The 21,242-nt window shown below is 36.4% G+C and overlaps 1 pseudogene; it reads right to left on the bottom strand.

Moving 5' to 3' along the window:
• Positions 1-317: 317 nt before the first annotated feature.
• LOC109269550 (probable ATP-dependent RNA helicase DDX10) lies at positions 318-19,855 on the bottom strand (annotated as a pseudogene).
• Positions 19,856-21,242: the final 1,387 nt, after the last annotated feature.

The following is a 21,242-nucleotide window of genomic DNA, read 5'->3' as shown; positions in this document are numbered from 1 at the left end:
GACACGGAAAATGACACAGCAATGAGCAGGCGGGAACCACAGGATACTTTTCCATAGTGTCTACGCGTACAACAATTCTTTTTCTTCATTCCCTCCCATTTCTTTCTGCCCTTTCTCTTCTACCTTCTGCTTCTCTACTTCTTTTTCTTCTGACAGCAAAAACATTATAAAATCAGCTGTTTCTATGTTGCTCACATATAAGTCAGGTAAAGTACAATTTTATGAGAAAATTTTACCTGTGGACTTCTGTCATTGATTGCATTACCTTTAGCATAATGTTATTTAAATATTTACTTTATAAAACTAGTATAATTTTCTCATACTTCTATCTCTTTTACAACCTGGAAAGAGAAACAATTTTATACGTTAAATACAGAAATCAGTGAAACATTAAAATTTAACTTCAAAACATTAATTCATTGTGTCCAATGATATTTTGCATAAACTGCTTTGCCTATGTCACATTCAATTGTGGAGAGAAATATTACCTGGCCTAGTTCAAGGGATAGTATTTTTACTGGAATAAAGTTAAAGCAGAAAATGCCCATTCGAATTAATATGTGCAAAAGTGATGTTAACGCATCTAATTCATGTTTGTATTCTACATGCCTGCCAAGGTGTCTGGTTCATAGTGGATGTAAAGAAATTATATGTCAAACTTTATTTACCAGCTCAGGATAATCAGACCCCATATTTAACAAATGTTTAAGAAAATGATCCTTCAGCTGTTTATTTTAATGAATGCCAGGCATCCTGTCAGGCACCGAGAATATGATGGAAAGCAAAACAGATTATTTCTCAGCCTGCAATAAATAAAGAGAAAATAATGCGGTAAATACTAAGGTTTAGAATTATTTGCTGCTTAAGAATTTTTAATAGGACAATTAATCTAGCTGGAAAGATAATAAAATGATGTCTGAGGTAAAATCTGAGGGAAAAAAGAGTTAGCTTTGGAGTGGGGGAAAGGGGGAGAAGGTGCTCCAGGCAGGAAACACCAACTATGAAGGCAATATGGCAGGAGGGACACAGAGCATCAAATAAAGCCGCTGTGGTAGACCATAGGGAGAAGGGGACGCATGGAGTGAAATATTGCCATAGAGATGCAATTGATGGGGTACTAAATATTAAGATTGTGAAAGGTATTATCTTAAGGAAAAGGGGAGGCCACTAATGTGTTTTAAGCAGAGAAACATGAATATATAAATAAATATAAATATATAGAAAAAATATATATATAACAAAATTAAGTGGCTTCAGACTACAATTGGGTAGAAAGGTAGGCAAATCCTCCCCCATATTTTGCAAAAATAACACACACACACACACACACACACACACACACAGAAATAAAGCAAAAAATAAATCTTTTCAGTGATTTGGAAATTAATAAAACCAAAGGCATAAAATAGTATGAGAAGTATTTTGTTTAAAAAAACAAAAAACAAAAAAACCAAAAAAAACTTCTGAACTTCTCACCAGAAGAGTGGGACTCTGTGATATTCTGGCTCAAGGCTGTTTCCTACCCATCCACACCCCCACAAGACAGTAGATATAAAAGTTCTACCAAAGCATGGCAAGACATGAGGAAAAATAGCTTCTGCTGCCATCAAAAGGCACTATTTCAGTTCATAGTGGTGGTGATGCCCACTCTTAATCACAGGGAAAACCAAGGGTTCTATTGGCCCAATGTGGTAATCGTTGAACCAAGTATATAGGAACATGCTTGAGGCTTGACTGAGTCTGAGAAAGAAAAGACCTACCAACCACACTTCTGACCAAATCTGAAGATGCTCACATGCACATAGAAAACTAAAAAGGGCTCAGTGGAAAGTAAAATCTAGAGTAGTTGTGATAATGATCTGAATTTTAATGAACTTTTCCACATATGCAGATATATCTCATATGCAGCACACCAAAATCTTACCGACTTGACGTGGGTGAGCATAACTTCTGTCCAATTATTAGTTGATGACTAAAGTATGCTAACACTGGGTGTATTTTAAGAAATAAATTAAAAGAAAAACCAAGAATAATAAAAATGAACTGAGCAAAGATATCAATAACTACAAACTGAAGAGGAGACAGATTTCATAGATTTAGTCCAAGAAACTATTAAATGAAGATAAGAAAAGAAATGAAATGAAATCACAAACAAAAACCACCAACAGTCCTTGTGGGGGAAAAAACCCCACAAAAAATCAGAGTTGTTACAACTACCTTATCTAAAATGTCCAGTTTCCAACAAAAAATGTTGAGATATGCAAAGAAACAAAGATGTGTGGCCTGGACCAGAAAAAAACAGTCAATACAAACTGTCACTGAGGGGATCTCAGATGTTGCACTTGGCAGACAAAGACCTAAAGGCAAATATAAATGTGTTCAAAGAACTAAAGAAAAGCATATTTCAGGATTTAAAGGAAAGCATGACAACAATAAATCAAAAATAGATATGGTAAAAAAAAAAGAATTATAAATTAAAATTAAGAACTAAATTAAAATTTAAGAAAGGAAAAGTACAGTAACTGAAACTAAAAATCTGTTAGTGGGATTCAACAACAGATTGAATAACTAATTAAAAATCTCCCTCAAAGAAAAGCCCGGGCCCAGATGGTTGCACTGGAAAATTCTATTCAGATATTTAAAGAATAAATGACAATCTTTCAAGAACTCTTACAGAAGAAGGGCACACTACCTAACTCAAAACTATGACTCAGGTGTTAGCCTGATAACTAAAAGTTCACAAGAAAAGAATACTACATACTAATATTCATTATGAATATATGCACAAAAATTCCATATCAAGAGTTATCACACCAAGTCCAGCAATCTACGGAAGGATTAGATGCCACAGCCAAGTGAAGCTTATTCCAGGAACGCAAGGTTGGTTGAATAACCCAAAATCCATGTATATTATACACCTTATTAGTAGAATAAAGGACAAAAATCAACATGATTATCTCAATAGTTGCAGAAAGAACATTTTAAAAATTGCAACACTCATTTATGATAAAAACTCCCCTCAAAATTGGAACAGAAGAGCACTTACTCAACTTGTTACAGGGCATCTTCACAGGTAACATCAAAATTATTGTTGAAAGACAATATGTTTTTTCTAATATTTGGAATAAAGGGAAGATGTCTGGTTTGTCAATGTTACTGAACATTGTTAATTAAGGTTCTAATCAGTGTGATAAGGCAATAACAGAGAGTGAGAGGGAGAGAGACAGAGAGATTCATATTGGAAAAGGAGAAGTAAAATGTTTATATGATATTGATGTTCTGAAAAAAAATCCTAAAGAATCCATGGGGATAAGGATGGTTCCTATAAATTTCTTGCTATACACTAGCACTGAAAAACTTGAGGTAGATAAGCAAAACAGTTCTTGTTATAATAGCATCAAAAATAATAAAACTCTTAGTTATAATAGAAGATAAAATGCAAGATGCACTGAAAACTACAACACATCACTGAGAGAAATTAAAGATGATTTAAAATAAATGAAAAGGCATTTCATTTCCTGGACTGGAAGACTCAATATTTGTTAAAAGATGATTCTTTTCAGATTGATCTATAAATTCCATGCATTCTCTTTAAAAATCCCAGTAGTCTCTTCAAATGGAAATTGATAACTAAACTTTATATGGAAATTCAGAGAACTAAGAGCAGTCATAACTCTTCTGAAAGAGAAGAAAGCTGGAGAATGTGCACTATCTGATCTCAAGGCATACTATATAAAAGCACAGTAATCAAGGTAATATACTGGCACAAAGATAGGTATAGAGAATAATGAAACACAATTGTGAGTCCAAATGATGCTGAGACAATTGCAAATCTCTATGCAAAAAGAAGGAGGAGGAGGAAGGAAAGGAGGAGGAGGGGAAGAGAGAAGGAGAAAAAGGAGGAGAGAAACTTAGATCCTTAACTCACACCATATGCGAAACATTAACTCAAAATTGATTGGATACCTGAATGTAAGAGCTGAAACTATAAAACTTCTAAAAGAAAATGTAGGATAATCTTTGTGACCTTAGGTTGCTCAGTGAATCCTAAGATATGACCATGGTAAGAGAAAAATTCTACAAATTGGACTTCTTCAAAACTAAAAACTTTTGTGCCTCAAATATACCAGTAAGAAAATGCACAAACTAAAAGAAAATATCTATAAGTCATATAACTGTAAAAGGTTTGTATCCACAATATATAAAGAACTCTCTCAATTTAATCATAAGTAGACCATCCACCTGATTGAAATAGGCAAAATTTTGAATGGACATTTCACTCAAGACTTCACTATTGAAAGCTAGTAAGCACATGAAAATGCTCAACAATATCAGCTATTAGAGAGACACAAATTGAAACCACAGTGAGGTACCACCACACACCAACTACAATGACTATCACCAAAAAGAGAGACAATACCAAGATTTGAACAGGATGCGGAAGAACTGAATCTTTTGTACATTGCTGCTTAGAATGTAAAATGATGCAACCCTTAGTAAAACCAGTTGGCAATTTCTTAAGTAGTTACTATTTCCATAAGATCCAGCTATTCCACACCTAATAATCTTCCCCGAAGAAAAGAAAACCTATGCTCCCAAAACAATGTGTACACAAATGTTCATAGCAACATTATTCATAATAGCCAAAATTTGGAAACAATCCAAATTTCCACCATCTGGTATATGGATAGACAAAATGTGGTAGTATCCCTATAAAGTAATGCTATTTATCAATAAAAAGGAATGAACTACTGATACATACTATAATATGGTAGAAACTTAAACTATTATGCGAAGGGAAGAAGCCAAACACAAAAGACTGCATATCGTATAACTGAATTTGGTGAAATGCCCAGAAAATGCAAATTTGTAATGACGCATAGCAGATCAGCCATTGTCTCACATTGTTAGTGAGAGTCAGGACTAAACATACACAGGTACAAGAGAGATTGGGGGTTTATAGAAACATTCTAAATTGTGGTGATTGCAAAATACTCTATGAATTTACTAACAATTGTTGAATTACACAATTACTGTGGAGAACTTTTATCATATGGAAATTGTAACTTTATGAAGCTATCGAACAATGAGTGACTACAGGGAAGAGAAATGTTTGGTGGGTGGTGGATAAAAGATTAACTACAGAGGATTAGCTAGGAATATATTGCACAAATCCAGGTGAGATTAAATTGAAAGCACCATGTATATACATCGGTGTGCAGAGGTAGAGATGGAAGTGACCTTAGAGAGCTTTGTCTTCCCACACCACTGGATTTTAAATTAAAGCTCAATACGAGTAAGCGAGTTTTCTATTTTCAAATAGCTAGTTACTGGAAGAACTAAAACTAGATCCTAGGTCTGTTGAAATATCCAGTGTGCATTGTATAATTCATTTACTCAAAAACTGTTAAAAACTCAGCTGAAATTGTTAAAAGCAAAGTTTTCTCTTTCAAAACATTATTGCTCTTTAGAATTGGCACAAAAAAGCAAATGCTTTTGTATGAACTCTGTTAGAATGGGCTCTGAGTACATATTGAGAAAGAAAATAAAACCAGCTAAAGGTGTTTTTTTGGAACTTTAAGAAACTTGAATGCATTTTTTTTTCCAAAGGAAACATAATGAATACCAATTTGTCTAAAAAAAAAAGAAAACCTATTAACAGTGGAAAGTATTCAGAATGCAAGTAATTTCCTTGAAATAATAGGCAAGATGTAAGCCTGATCGTGTTTGTTCCACCTGGCAAATTAGGAAGGGAGTTTGGTGGGGGAGGGTGGGGAACAGCGATGACACATCAATGATATCAGTCAACTCAGTAACAATTTTGGCACTCAGTTTAATTTATTAGTTTTATAATGGCGATTAAATCCATTTGAGGTCAAAGAAAGAGTGAGGATTCCAAAAGCCACAATTTTCCTAGGAATAAGATAAGCAAATTTTAGTTTATTTGCCCTGAATTACTGAATTGTATTTCTAGAGGGAAAAGAGTGATCTATGTTCAACATCTCTGAAATTTCAAGGTGACAAGCTGAGCCTGTGAAACACTAGATGCCTGGAAAATCAATCCAAGGATTTCTTTTTTCCAGTGAAGCAGATGATATTTTAATAATTAACCTACCATCAAGTGACACCTACTATAATAAAAATACCTTTCTTACAATGAATACTAGAGTTTAATATACAGTGCTATTCTTATTCTATAAGCACCTACTTTGGTGAGGGTAAGTCTAGAGATTGTTAATGCTATGCTGGCTGACTGAGAGGCTTTGCATAGATTCAGATCTTCATCATAAATGTTCTTTTATTATGGTGATCATAATCCGAGTTCTCTAGATTATAGTAAACATTCCACAGGATGGAAACATTTGAAAGCGAATCCTGGTAACATCACTAATTATCTTTGGAAGCTTAGGGAAATTGTTTTAAATCTTTGAGCCTTAGTATCTCCTACTATAAAATGGGGGCAATTAGATTTATCATCTTTATCTCAAAATACCTGTATTTGATAGTTTGGTCTAGGCTATGTTATGGTAAATTAAAACAAAATAAAATAAAATAGCCCTAGCATGTCTATGTCTGTGATTTATTTCCCACTCATATAAAGTTCAATCTAAATTGCTGGAACTATTCTACCTTGTAGCTATATTATCTGGAATATGTAGTCTCCAAGGTCACAGTAGCAGGGAATGAGAGAGAGGTGAAGGAAGCACACTACCTCTTAATTGCCTCAGTCTGGAGGTGATGCACACCATTGTCCCTCACATTTCATTTGCCAGTAGTAATCACATGGTCCCAACAAATTGCAGTGGAAGCTGGAGATGTGGGAGGCTGCTTGATGAACACTGTTATTGCTCACCATCGTTGATGACTCTAATAATAATAATAATAATAATAACAAATAGCTAACATTTACTGAACATTTACCATGGGCATGATGGTGTGTTAAGTGCCGAATAGCCATTATTTAATGGAATCTATTCTACAGTCCTCTCTGAAAAGTACTATTATGCTTCCATGAGAAACCGGAGGTTTAATCGCTTTGTGTTTTTGCCCAAGTTTACATAGTTAATAAGCATTGAAGCTGGTAGTCAGATTCAGATATGTCTGGTTCCAAAGTTTTCCCTGTAAACCACTATGCTATATATTACAGAGATCCATGAGGCAAATGTAATTCTCATAATGCCAAATGGAGTGTCATTGTTGTTTTAACTTTCCCACGGATGGTCCTTTGACCACTATGTAGGATCTAAATTCAACAGTGGTGGATTCAGGTTCAATGAATTATCATGGGGGTTAGGAGTGAGTGATTTCTCGTATAAAACTGTTGCTGGCATTGCCAGCACGCCCACCCCAATTGTCATTGACACATTACCCTATCTTGTCTCAATACTCACTCTAGGCCCGAAGCAGATCCTGGCAAATTCAACTCTATTCCCATTGTGGGAAATGGATTGCATCAGGCCTTGCAAGCTACGGTGGTTGGTGCCTTGGAAAGCAAGGACTATAACGACATGTGGCATGTTGAAATCAGAAAAGAAGGAAGGAGAAAAAAGGGGCTACAAAAAGTGGGAGAGGAGGGGCACCTGGGTGGCTCAGTCAGTTAAGGGTCCGACTTTGGCTCAGGTCATGATCTCACAGCTTGTGAGTTCTAGCCTGTGTCAAGCTCTGTGCTGACAGTTCAGAGCCTGGGGCCTGCTTCAGGTAGTATGTCTCTCTCTCTCTCTCTCTCTCTCAGCCCCTCCCCTGCTCATGCTCTTTCTCTCTCTCAAAAATAGATAAGCATTAAAAACATTTAGAAAAGAAGTGGGACAGGTGATAAAATCAAGTGATAAAATCAAATTTATCACTCATCTCCAAACTTCATCTTTGCTAGGCCATAAACTAAGTATCAATTTTCAGCACATAGAGGGAACCAGGTGGAATAGTGATTAAATCTTCGCAAGACCCCTTCTTCTGAAGTATCTTGGTGCTATAGCCTTTAATCTTGTCCCTAGAAAACAAGTAGAATTATAAGAGCTGATAACAGTTTTTCTTTGAGGAATGTTTTCAAAGACTAACAATTTTTAAGTGAACGTGTTTTTATATCTGTTTTTGAAGTTAAATATTGTTGATATTGCTTATGTTAATTGAAATAAACTGCTGTCAATTGGTGTTTTACTATTATGTTTTGTCCTTTATGAAAATATAAATTCTTAATGAAAACATTTTAATACCACAATTGCAAGCCAAAGTGACAGACCAACAGGTGTTATCCTGTTGATATAGTACTTTTCAAATACGACTAGATACTATTTTAATTTCTTGATTAAAATCAGATTGGAAAATGATGTCTGCCATTTCCACCTTTCTGAATAAATACTGGCTTCTGTGTCATTTCTCTTTTACCACATAACAACTCACATTTACACCACTAAAATGGCATCTATCTACAGAGATTACAAAACAATGTCATATGCTTTAACAATGGTATTTAATGAACATGCTGCTGCATTGAGAATGTTATAATAGAGAAAGCATACTTGCTATGATACTAAACGATCTGTAATCCAGAAAGGTAAGCTATAAATGAATAAAATATTCCTTGTTATTATTTAATGTAACTCATCCTTCCAGGCATTCTATGCACAATGCCCTTTACATAAATGGAAAGAAGAAGATGATAAAGCAATATCAATTTACATAAATGCTAGCCCATTAATAACTTTGCAGATCAGGTTGAGGTCAAGTATTCAATTAAGTTCCAATATAATGATGGTTCTTTCTGCTAGAAATCTGATTCTCACCTATCCTGAAAATCAAATGATCCAATCTTGGGAATTAGTGGTGTCACAAGCAATTAGATTAACATGTTTGTATTCTGCAGTAAAAACATTGGAAGAAAAAATGCTTTTGAAAAACATTAAAATTATATTAAATTTGATTGAATTGTAGAACCAATTCCTGAAATGTTGTTCCTAACTGACAATTCATTCTAAAAGCTTTATATTATAGAAGATATTTATAGTTAGATGAATATATGTTTACTATTGCCTAGCAGTGAGTTTTTTGTTTGTCTTTCTTCCTTTTTGATTTTTTTGTAAACAAAATGTATTTCTTTCCCTAGGCTCTGGTTGTAAATTAGCATTTGAATTCAAATGACAGCATGTTCCTTTTCTTTTCCTGTACAATTCTTGTCACAAATGTGCTGTTTTTAATGGCAAATCAACTAATTAAAGACAGTGTGGTGAGGAAAATGAATGGAGTTAATTGAATTAGTATTAAAACACTTAGTAATTAATCACTTCTTGCACTGCAATTATTCAGAGCTTAAAATTGTTGGCAAAGCTTATTCTTATCCATATGTTTTCTCAGTATTACTAGCATTTAAAGAAAAACACATTCTAGGCATATCCTAAATGTGCAAAAGTGTGCAAAGGAATCATGACTTCATTTAAGATTTGTGTAAATCTAACAGAATTCATAACGTTACTAGCTCTTCCTTAAGATCCTATATTTAAGTGTTAACTTTCCTGTGGAAAGTTACTAGATACTGAAAGAGGACTCTGGGACAAAATATTAGTGCAGGTACTTGCCTTGAGTCATTACTTTCCCTTGCAACTTGTGGGCTGCTTGCTGAACACCAGCTGCTCTTCACTCTTAGCATCTCTGACTTCTAGGAAGATTTGGACCTTCAGGTCCCAGGTATTTGAATGACTTTTCTCCTTACTCACCCTGCTCGCCTGAAAAATCAACTAGTTCACATCTTGTGAACCTTCCCTCTAATTTGTGAGTCAGCCTAGCGAAAGCTTTCTAGTCTCTAATGGGTACAGCTCTCCTTTGGAAATACAGAAGTTAATGGACGTAAGACATATATGGTATTGACAAATTGGATAATTGCGAATGGAAGACTGGCATGGACAGTTGTTTATTTAAATCACTTTCAATTCTGTTGCAGGAAAGTTTAAAATTTGGGTGTACATATCAACGAAATATGTAACATGATTTCTGTACACATTTGTGATGACATTTTTCATTCGTTCACTCACTCACTCACTCATTCATTCAGTTAATAGTTCTATACTGGTGGGACCCAACCCTCAAGCCTAACTGAGCATCTGAAACCTCTCTTGGCTATTTTAAAATAGACATGTCCATACCTTGGAAGATTCTTCATTAGTAGGCCCACAGTAAGTCCAGACAACCATATTAATATGGCTATATAAAAGATGAAAGAATGAAAAATGCCAGAACTAAGAACCATTATTCCAGATGTTCTTCTAGGCACTGGGAATATGAAGACCAATAAAAATGGTCCCTGTAAGATCTTACAGTCTAGAACAGTTATGAACCACTGAGTGAAATAATGATCCCTCTTACACATGGCACTGAGACTGAACAATTAACCACAGGGATATATCCAGTGGTTGAGGAAGTTTCTCCCAGAATCATCTTTATTTCTAAACTTCTGAGTTTAAAATGTAATCCAAGTACATTTGTTTTATTGTGTACACAAGAATACTGGGACTGATTAGAGGTAATAGCAAGAAAAATGCTTTCTCAATTATACTCGTAGATACTTAGAATTAATATTCAAAGCCACATTTCTAAAATTTATTAGACTATGGCATATGGATGCCAGTCCCAGGTTTTATTCACCATTTTATTGTGATACCAAAACAGTAAGAGACACACAGAAAACACCCAATAAATAATTGTTGAATTAATGACTGAATGAATAATGCATCTGCAAAATGATGATTACATTGGTTATCGCTTTGCTTTGACTAAATTAATTTTGCTAATGCTCCCCCATTCTTTTAGTGAAAGTCAAGGAAACCTTTCAGTATTATAAAAGTGGTTTTCTGAATTGCTTCCCCAAATCATGACAGTCATAATGGCTAACAGAAATAATTTTCTCACCTGCTGAGCAAAGTACCTCACCTCTTTAACAATCTGTGCAAAGTCAAATGCTATTGCTGCCAAGATGAGATTTTGAATTCCACAAATCTTGGATCCTTCTTTCTAGAATATATCCAAAACAAGGTTCACAAAACCAAGCAAAACGCTGTCAAGGCAATTACCCTGCTGCTTTCCAATCCCTGACTGTTTTAGAACTCAAATAGCATTGGGAACCAAATCCCATCAAGAATTAATTATGGAATTAGGTGAAAATGACAAGGATGATAGAGAATTTGAGCCAATTTAGAGAATTAACTGAAGAATTAAAACTACAGTAATGTGGCAACAATTGAGAGGATTTATTGTACTCACAGTATAGCTTTTGCCATGATTTGAGCACATGAGTAAACAGTGAAATGTCTGACACTCTAATTATCAGTCCTCAGACAGAAAGGTGAGGGAATGACCTATCAGAATCAACTCCCAAGAAAAATAATACCCTGTGCTCATCTAATGTTGTTTGTACAATGCTGTTATAATCTGAGCTCTGCTCTAAGCATCTTGTGAATGTTGATTTCTTCCCCACCACCTTGTGAGGTAAGTCCAGCTATTAATTCCTATTGTTTTTATGGATGAGTGACAGATCAGGAAAGTGCCAGAACCAGGATTTGAACCCAAGCTTTCTGGCTCCAATGCCTATGATTTTAACCACTGTGCTAAAAAAGGAGAGTTTCAAAACACCCTATTTAGAAGTTCCTACTCTTGGCTGTTCAGAGATGATAAATCAAATGTTTTATATATCATCCAGCTTTCAGAAAATTTTGTCATGTTTTCAAACTCCTCTGCCTTCTATTATGACACTGGTTCTCCATTACTGAAAAGCCAGCCTAATCAGCCTTCATTTTTCCCTCCAGAATATAGTAGCATTATTAGATCTACTGTTAATAAGGACCCACTTAAGGCTGAGATATTTGAGGCACGAATGTGCACAATAGGCTCTCGAATAAACTGCTGAGATTCCATGACTCTGTATAAACACTTAGCAGTTTCGGTGATGATGTCTTTGACAGTGTGTTAATGGTGGGAATTCTTTTCAACTGATGGCATAAATATATTTGGAAAATATCCCTGTGTTATGGGATGTCAGCTTAGAGAGAGAACCACTAAATGAAAGCAGGAGCTTAATGGATCAGGTTGTGACTTCTGAAAAAAAAGAAGTAAAGAATTTAACAGAAGACTAAATTCTACTTGTGTGATTATCTCAGCTCTCTTTGAATAGCAAAATTTCAACTGCATCCAGGTAGTCAGTCACAAAACCCAGTGAGAATCTTTATCTTCTTCTCAAGCCTTCTTAGACAGGCTGCTTGTCCTAAAGAACTGAAAAATCTCTCCTCTTTCCTCTTTGGATTAACCAAAAGGATAGAACATGTAGGTTTATAAACTTGGCATGAGGTCTTAAAATTTGAACTTTGATCATTCTGGTCTTCATTCCGATCATGGCCTTGGTTGTCTTCTACAGGTAAGGTGTGCCGTGTATGACTCACAGGAATTCTTTCCCTCTCGACTAACTAGGCTGCAAGCTCTTGAAAATGTGACATGACTCTGGCATCTCCCAGATGCAGTCGATAATAACCTTCACCTGCAGGCTTAGTCTGGCCAAATTCCTGAGGACTTGTGAACCTCTGATCAGCAGCAGGTTTGGCATTCGGATCTTACCTTCTTATGTTTCTTCCTTTGGCTGGATTTGTACCTTCGTGGTTTAGTTTCTGGGTTGAGTGCTCCACTGCCCCTCTGAAATGGAAATCTTTCTTGAGCCCTAGATGGCTTGCCCCTTTGCCACCTTGATTTCCTGGTTTTGCGACTCCTGGTCACTGGAATCTATGTGTGAATAGTTTAAGCTTAAAGACCATAAACACCTTAGCTCTGCCATTTCTAGCCTTTTATCTTATTTATTTATCATGGAATGCTTGGCCACTGAAGGCAAGGCAATCCATTTGTAAATCAAGGGTGTGGCTCCATGTTTAATGTTTGGTTGTGAACAGCTTTCCTGCTCTTGCCCAGTGTCCCCTTCTACCCTACATCTTGGTGAACTATAAGAAAGCCTACTTTCTCTCTCCTTTGGGGTCAGTTTGAAGATCAAAACTTGCTCTTCTAGAAACTCTCATTATGTAAGAAACCTTTCACAATTCCTATCTATCTATATCTCTCTACATCTGTCTCCTCTGCCCGCATCTCAATTTCTCTGCCCTAATTTATGTCTCTGAAATCTCAAAACTGAATTAGTGTACCAACTTCCTAGCTAATCTCTCTGCTTTCCTTGACTACTTAGAGCATGCCGGGACCAAGGTCCCATAAATACAAACCCAACATGACACTCCTATTGAAAATTCTCCAATCACTCCACATTTTCTAAATATGGCCTCCTAGGCATTTCAAGGTTTGGACCTACTCATGCAGACTTACTGCCTGCTAACTTCCTCTTCACCTTTCATACTCCAGCAGCAATGAAATGCTTATATTTTGTCTATACCTCACCCTCTTTCCAACATAGCACACTGCTTTTTCTTATGTGTATCTCCTAGCTAATCCTTTCCTATGCATGGACCTTTTCCTACCCCTGTCTCCACAACCTGCCTGGAAAAATTCTACTCCCACTTATCATTTAAAGACTCAGATTGGAGGTCACTCTAATATCTCTGCTGTGACCCCGCTAGGCTGGGCTATGTGTTTCTCTTCTGTATGCATTTCACTTATTAGATTCTGTAGCATGTTTTGTGCCTACCTTTACCATTAGACTGTGATGTCCTTTAGGGCACAGGCTATGTCTCATAAATCGCTGTAACTCCAGCACCTAGCAAAGTTCCTGACACATGGCTAATAAACTTTTATTGCACAGGGAGTCTTCAGGCTGTAAAATGATTCACAGGAGAATTAATGGAGAAGTAACATGGTCCGAACACTCCTCTGGGAATCAGTGCTCTGTGTCATGCTGGCGAGGTCCCTTAACCTTTCTGTGCCTCCATTCTCTGAGCTGAGAAGAGACCACCTATATTTTAAAGTTCTTTCCAGCTCCATATTTCTATGAAATACAGACTCTTCATGCTGCATTTACGTTTTTGACTATAGAAATTTAACAACTCTCTTGAGATACATGGCAGACACTACACACAGAGTTAAGAAGCTATTGTGAACTAAGTCATTTACACATGTAAGTTCCCCAGGAAATAATGTAAGTGAATGTACATTGAATAAACAAATACATTTGTGTAACTTTTTATAATCTTTAACTTTATATAATCATTTATGTATATATAAATATATAATTTTCTCGTCATTACAACTTGCTTCTGCAAACTTGGCCACTCTTTCCTTGACACTGGATTTAGAAGCTGCTTTCTTCTGTGCTGCTTCATGCTCTTTAAGGTCCAACCCAAACATTGTGCCATTTCACCTTGAAGAAATCAGCATCATATCTCTTCCTCCTCCTCATCTCTGTCCGGGAACTGCATAGGATCTTCCTTGATCTTCTCTGTCTTGTCAATGTTAGCAACGGATGAAGGTTGACAACCTTTTGCTTTTCCCAGTTGCTCTTCCATTTCTTCCTCATCTACTTTCGATTCTTCCTCTTTGTCCCTAATACCATTAGCCAGTCTGTACTTTTACCCTTCTAGTCCTTTACCCCCTTTCTGAATGATGGACATTTTCTCAATGAAGTGAGCTCTACATTCTTCCACTTCGTCACTGGTGAGGGAGGAAGTTGTTGGCACAACTACTTTGTTATCTTAACTAACAATTCTTTGGTGTTTTTTTTTTTCCTGCATTTTGTGAAGAAATCTTACCTGTGGTGCCACAGCAAGACCAAGAGATAAGCCATATTCAGGTATAGATAACTTTTCCACATCAAATACTTCTTTATTCTTCATCAGATATGCTGAATGTATGTGGGGGACAAAACATCTTCGAGCCTTCTCTGTTATTTTTCTAAAAAATTTTTTTTAATGTTTATTTTTTTTGAGAGAGATTGACATAGTGTGAGCATAGGAGGGGCAGAGAGAGAGAGGAAGACACAGAATCTGAAGCAGGCCCCAGGCTCTGAGCTGTCAGCACAGAGCATGACGCGGGGCTCAAACCCACGAACCGTGAGATCATGACCTGAGCTGAAGTCAGACACTTAACCGACTGAGCCACCCAGGCGCCCCATTTGAGCCTTCTCTTTTAAATCTTTATCTTTTTCTAAAAACAATTCCAAATTTATTTTTCCTAAACATCTATAAGTTTATCTGGATTGGTTTTGATTTCCTTCACAGGCACTTTCTTCTTGAGAAGCTGCTGAACCATTCCCTTTTTCTTCTGAGAGAAGCAAAACTAATAAAGCTTTGTCATCCTCTCTGTATCTGGCCATTCTACCTTCTCTGTGGATGTGTGTTGGCATTCTTTGGACAATCAAACTGAAGAAGCCAGCTCACAGCCAGGAAGTCTAGACCTTGGCTGCAATAACAGTAGCAAAGAGCACTGCAATTCTCGTGCAGACAGATTCATTATAAACTTCCATTCTGCTCATCGGCTGCTGTCAAACATGGAGGGCAAGAATAGAGGGGCCAGGATGTAGCTGGCAGGACAGTCGATACACACACAGAATCTCTTACAGCTGAAGAAAGATACAATACTTTTCCTCTTTAGGTGGCTTCTCAAAGTGGAACATAGCACATTTATTTTATTATATTTTGTTTTATTTTACTGTACCTCACAAACTATGTCATTCTGTTTCAAAGTGACCCTGGGGCTGCATTTTTCTTTTTCTTTTTTTTTCTTTAATTTTTTTAAGGTTTATTTACTTTTGAAGGAGAGAGAGACAGAGCCCGGACCGGAGAGGGGCAGGGAGAAGGAAACACATAATCCAAAGCAGGCTCCAGGCTCTGAGCTGTCAGCACAGAGCCCAATGTGGGCTCGAACTCATGATCCACGAACTGAAGTTGATGCTTAACTGACTGAGCCACCCAGACACCCTGTATTTTTCTTTTTCATACACCCACATACACATATGTGAGTTTTAGTCAACAGGGTGAAAAACCCACACAAACATCTGTGAATGTGTGTGTGTGTGTGTGTGTGTGTGTGTGTGTGTGTGTGGTGGAGAGAGTACATATAGTTCTGATAACCTATGTACTAAAACCAAAGCATTATTTATTTTTAAAAAGTTTTTTTTTTTCTAGAATTTACTGAGTGTCAAGACTTTCATCATATTCAGTGGGCAGTCTAATCATTAGTAACAACTATATCAAAATTATCAATGAAGTTATATTTTTCCATACCACTAAATACTTATTTCTTCAGCATCTGGGGAACTTTCTAACTCATTTCTCTATGTTTCTGGCAGAATATAAGTTCTGGAAATTCACCATTTTACTTAAAATTCTGGCCCTGCATTTCCTACTTCTGTGGCAAGATATCTGACTTTCCTGTAACTTAGATTCCTTTTCTATAAAATGGAGATTCATATTAGAGAAACTACACATAGATCGGGGTAGGTATACCACATGAATTACTACATGCAACATGAAACAAAAATATAAAAAATTAAACAAATTAGAATTGCCTATCATACATAGTATACTCAAAATATTATTTTAGTAGACTCTTGCTAAATATATGGGGGATAACATGAAGGTGATAAACATCTAGACGATAAGAATCAAGGAGATAAGCTGTATAAACAAAAAGTCTAATAAGAGGAAAAAATAATGCCCTTATGGAGAGGTGAAATGTATTATAAGGATTCAAAGTTGAGATATATCACTGACATTGAAATTTTTCTAAAAATGCATTATTGCTTAGCCAAACAAACTTACTACATTATATATTGTGCCGCATGCTGGAAATAGAATGGGAACAAAACATCTAGTTCATTTCCTTGTGGTACTTAGAGAAGATATACACTGAATAATTTTTTTGCATTTATGAAATTTAGAATGATAAAGTCTTATATCCTATATAAACACATAAAATATAAATCCAATTTAATCTGTGCGGAAGACAGGGAAGATATTGTGGAGGAAGTAACTTTTTTGGCTGAAACCTGGAAGTAAATTGTTACTGAGTGCAGTAAGAGGTGGGTAGGAGGAGTAATGGAAGAAAAAAAAAGTTCATTAAAATCAATAAGATTAGTAAAAAGTAACTCCTAAAAAGCCAAAACCAAAAAACAAACCTGACCCCATATCAAAAGTCTTTCCATGCTTTTGGGGATCACCCTTACCACTGTATCAGAAAATTATCATAGGGATGCCGGGGTAGCTCAGTCAGTTAAGCATCCAACTTTGGCTCAGGTCATGGTCTCAATGTTTGTGGGTTCGAGCTCCACCTTGGGCTCTGTGCTGACAGCTCAGATCCTGGAGCCTCCTTCAGATTCTGTGTCTCCCACTCTCTCTGCCCTTCCCCTGCTTGAGTTCTCTCTCTCAAAAAAATAAATAAAAACATTAAAAAATTAAAAATAAAAATAGAAAATATATAAAATAAAATATATTTTATATATATAAAATATAAAAATAGAAAATTATCATGAATAGCTAATGCAATAAAACTTTATACAATGATAACAACATAAATACTCATATCAAAATTTTAAAATAATTATCCTACACAGTGTCTCATTTAAATTGGACAGTTACTAGATGACTTCCATATGAATGTTTTCATTTTACTAAAAAGCTGAATGGTGTGTAAAGCTGAATGGTGTGTGCAAAGTCACACAGCTGATATTTTCAGAAGTCATGTGATCAAACTCTAGATACTGAAGGGTATGCATTACAGAGAGACCTGGCCTCTTTGTACTGATCAGGGCTCAATCTGTAAAGTGAATGGTGGGAAAAGCTGCTCATTCAACAAATACCTGATATTTACCTACCAAGCACCAGGTACTGGCTTAGGTGTTAGGGATAAAGTAGTGAACAATATAAGATACAGTCCTGTCTTTGTGGAATTTATCTTCTAGAGGTGAGAGGCAGAAATTATACAGGATTCATGGACAAAATATGTAGTATGTTGGTGGTAGTGAGGACTCAGAACAAAAATAAAACAAGAAAAAGGGATAAGGAACATCAAGAGAAATCTTAGAGGGGTTATAGAAAGCCTCACTGGAATGGTAACATTTGATTAAAGCCCTGTGGGAGAGGAGGAATAGAGTCCCACTGAGATCTCAGAGATGGGTTTTCCAAGTAAAGACAATGAATGTGCAAAGACCGTAGGCAGGAGGTGTCTGAGGCCAGGTATGTGTTTGTGGAACAAGGAAATCAGTGTGTTTAGAAGAGAAGGAACACCGGGAGAGTAGCAAAAAGAGTAACAAAGGGCCAAAATTCACAAGAATTCTTAGGGCATTGCAAAGATTTTGGCTATTTGACTGAGGGAGACAGGCAGTCATTGCAGGGTTCAGAGCAAAAGGATGGTATCTGGTTTCCATTAACTAAAAATCACCTCATCTGTTGTATTGCCACGAGACTCTGTTGACAGAAAATGTAGAAAAGTCAGTTAGAAGGCCATTGGAATAATCAATGACAGTGGATATGGTCAGTGAACAGGAGATGGTGGAACAGGATCAAATTCTGGATATCTTTTTAAGATTAAGATGACAGGATTTGACTTAGGACCAGATGTGGGGTATGCAAGGAAGAGAGGCGTCAATGAAAAGCACAGTATAAAATGTAATAGGTCATATTTCACCCTCATTCATTTGCCAGCTAGACTTGTGAGTATGTGCTGCTGTTGTTTGCCTTGTTTTTATCGTTTTTATCTCTTTGTTGTTTTTGTAGGAGTGGTCCGAGAAAGAATAGAGAGTAAGAAGGGTGAGGGAAATTAATGTTACTGGGGGTAAGTTCAAAGAGACTGTAAGAACTATATTCCCAGCAAACTTGCAATAAAAATATCATTACAGTAAGCAGGGCCCCATTGCTTATTCTGTTTTTCACCTAAAAAACAGTTACTGTCCCATAGGCAGAAATTACAGGAAATGGCAGAATTGGGTTAGATGTTCTATGGAATTTGGTTGATTATAACAAAATCAACAGTAATTATGCAGACAGCATCCTTTAACAGATACTAACAGCTGATTCATGCAAATCATTTGGAATGTTTTTATTCTCAATAATATTTCACCTGGAATAAAAATGAAGTATTGTGCTTACACATGGAAAGCCATGCTTATCAGTCTGCATTTTTCCCAAACCTGGAAGTTGAACTGCTTTGAGAGAAAACACCTTGAAGTGAGTACTTGGAAAGTGTACTTAAGGAGTAGCGGGACAGATATTAGTGCTGAACAATGACAAGTATGACATAGGTGCTAGACTTCACACTGAGGGGTCACCGCACACGTTATTTCACAATGGCTGCCTCAGTAGATGAGCTGACATAGCAACCCACCACCGGTGCCATAAACAATTGCCAATTTCATTTTACAGGAGTCACATGGATGAGTTGAACCAGAAGAAGTGAGGATGATAGATGAAACTGAATATGTATGACTCATTCAGAGCTGCCTTATTAGTCCGGGGGAGCTAGCACGGATTCAGCATTGCAGAGCCCAGGTTCAAACCTCAAGGCTGCCATTTATTAGCTAAATGAACTTGAGCAGACCACTAAGCTGGTTTCCTCACTTTAAAAAGGAGGAAATTAATGTAGACTTGCACTGGAGAACCATGTGAGTCAAATGAGACAATGCATGTGTAAAAATGGTTAAAATACTGTATAAATATTTGATGTTATTATTGAACAGGCTTTCCCTTTGGAAAATGGAAAGGAGAGAATAGGAATGAGTTAGCCGTTATTGAAAACTCTCCTTGATCTCAGGGATTGCCCACATGCTACTCCATTTAATGTAAACAAGAATGGCATATCTCTATCTTGCTAGCTATCCACGCATCCAAGAATTCTGTTGTGCATCTTGCCCACCGTCACTGTGTATGTTATAGTCAAGATCCAAATTTAGGTCCATCTTTGCTCCCAAGCCTGAATAATTCCTATTATACTAAGTCACTGCCTGTGAATTTTACTCGGAGCCACACTGTGTTAGAAATGGAAGATATAATAGAAATCACCTTGTGGAATGGTTTTCAAATATTTAGCTGTAAAGTCCTATTGGGAGGCTCAATATTTGCTAGAGTAGGGCTGCCCTTATTAAAGCAGATGTGGGAACTCCAAAATGACTTCCCTACCTGGCTTTCCTCCACTTTTCCTCTTGGGATTGTGGAAAATGTAGGGTTTGAAATATATGAACTAAGCTCATCCCCCCTCAGTTTAGTGACTGAAAAACAGAGGCCAATGGAGTGTAAATGATTTACCCAAGAGCACAAACATTTTTAACCCCAAAACAAGAACACGGAGCTCAGTTCTGTGGAACTTTAGTAACATATGCACCCATAGGCTTCCTGCATTAGTCCTACAGCACTGATATTTGAAGGATCTCATTAAATTATATTCCTATCTCCCATCCAACTTCTGAACAAGTTAAGATATATAAAAAGGACTTCATCATATGGAGATAAAAAACATCATTCACGTAATTGGTGGAGCTGCTGGAAAAAATGGCTCATTGTATGGTAACAAAAGACTTTTCCTCAGAATCAGCGCCTACCTTGTCATAGGTAGGACCCCCCCCCCCCACACACACACATACACCAAGGAGGAACTTTTACCAGTAAATTTACCATTATGGACAAAACTGGACCAAAATATAAGCTTATTGGAGACCATACTCTAAAACCGAATGGTTAGGGGGTTGAGTTCTGACCACCCAGTTTCTTTTTCATAATTTACCAAATTATCCATCCTCCATGAGAATACAGGGGCAGTAAGAGTTCAGTGCTATCTTAATATAAGACTCTTGTTATGAAACAAAACGTCAGAAATATCGGCTTGTGACTTTACCTAATGCTCTTCAAAGAGCAGAGATCTGAGATTACACGTAATAGCATGTAGTTTTATTGTGTTTAAATTCTGGTTTTAATTTCTGATTTTTTGTTATACTATTAAATATTTACATTCTCATGAACATATCCAAGTGTTTGAGTACTTATCAAATTTATATTTCTTGGTGGTTTCATAATTTATACATTAACTTATTTCTGAAACTAAAAGTAATCGCAGTGACATGTTATAGAAGGCAAAACTAAATATGGATAAAATCTTGAAATAGTGCTTTTCTCTCTGATCCTGAAAAAAGAGAGTCAAAGTGGTTGTCGTATCTTTAAAACAGAAAACTTCCCAAGGTCAGGGAAGAAACTGGAGTCTTAGAATTATTGAGACCATGCAGGACTTATGAGAATCATATAAAGAGCCTGTGGATAGATGGTAATTGAGAAAAGAGCTTGGAGGCAAAAAGG

The sequence above is a fragment of the Panthera pardus genome, unplaced genomic scaffold, assembly GCF_024362965.1.
Source record: "Panthera pardus isolate Hobbes unplaced genomic scaffold, ASM2436296v1 HiC_scaffold_13, whole genome shotgun sequence".
Classification (NCBI taxonomy): Eukaryota; Metazoa; Chordata; class Mammalia; order Carnivora; family Felidae; genus Panthera; species Panthera pardus.
This window is presented reverse-complemented; position numbering and strand designations above follow the sequence as displayed.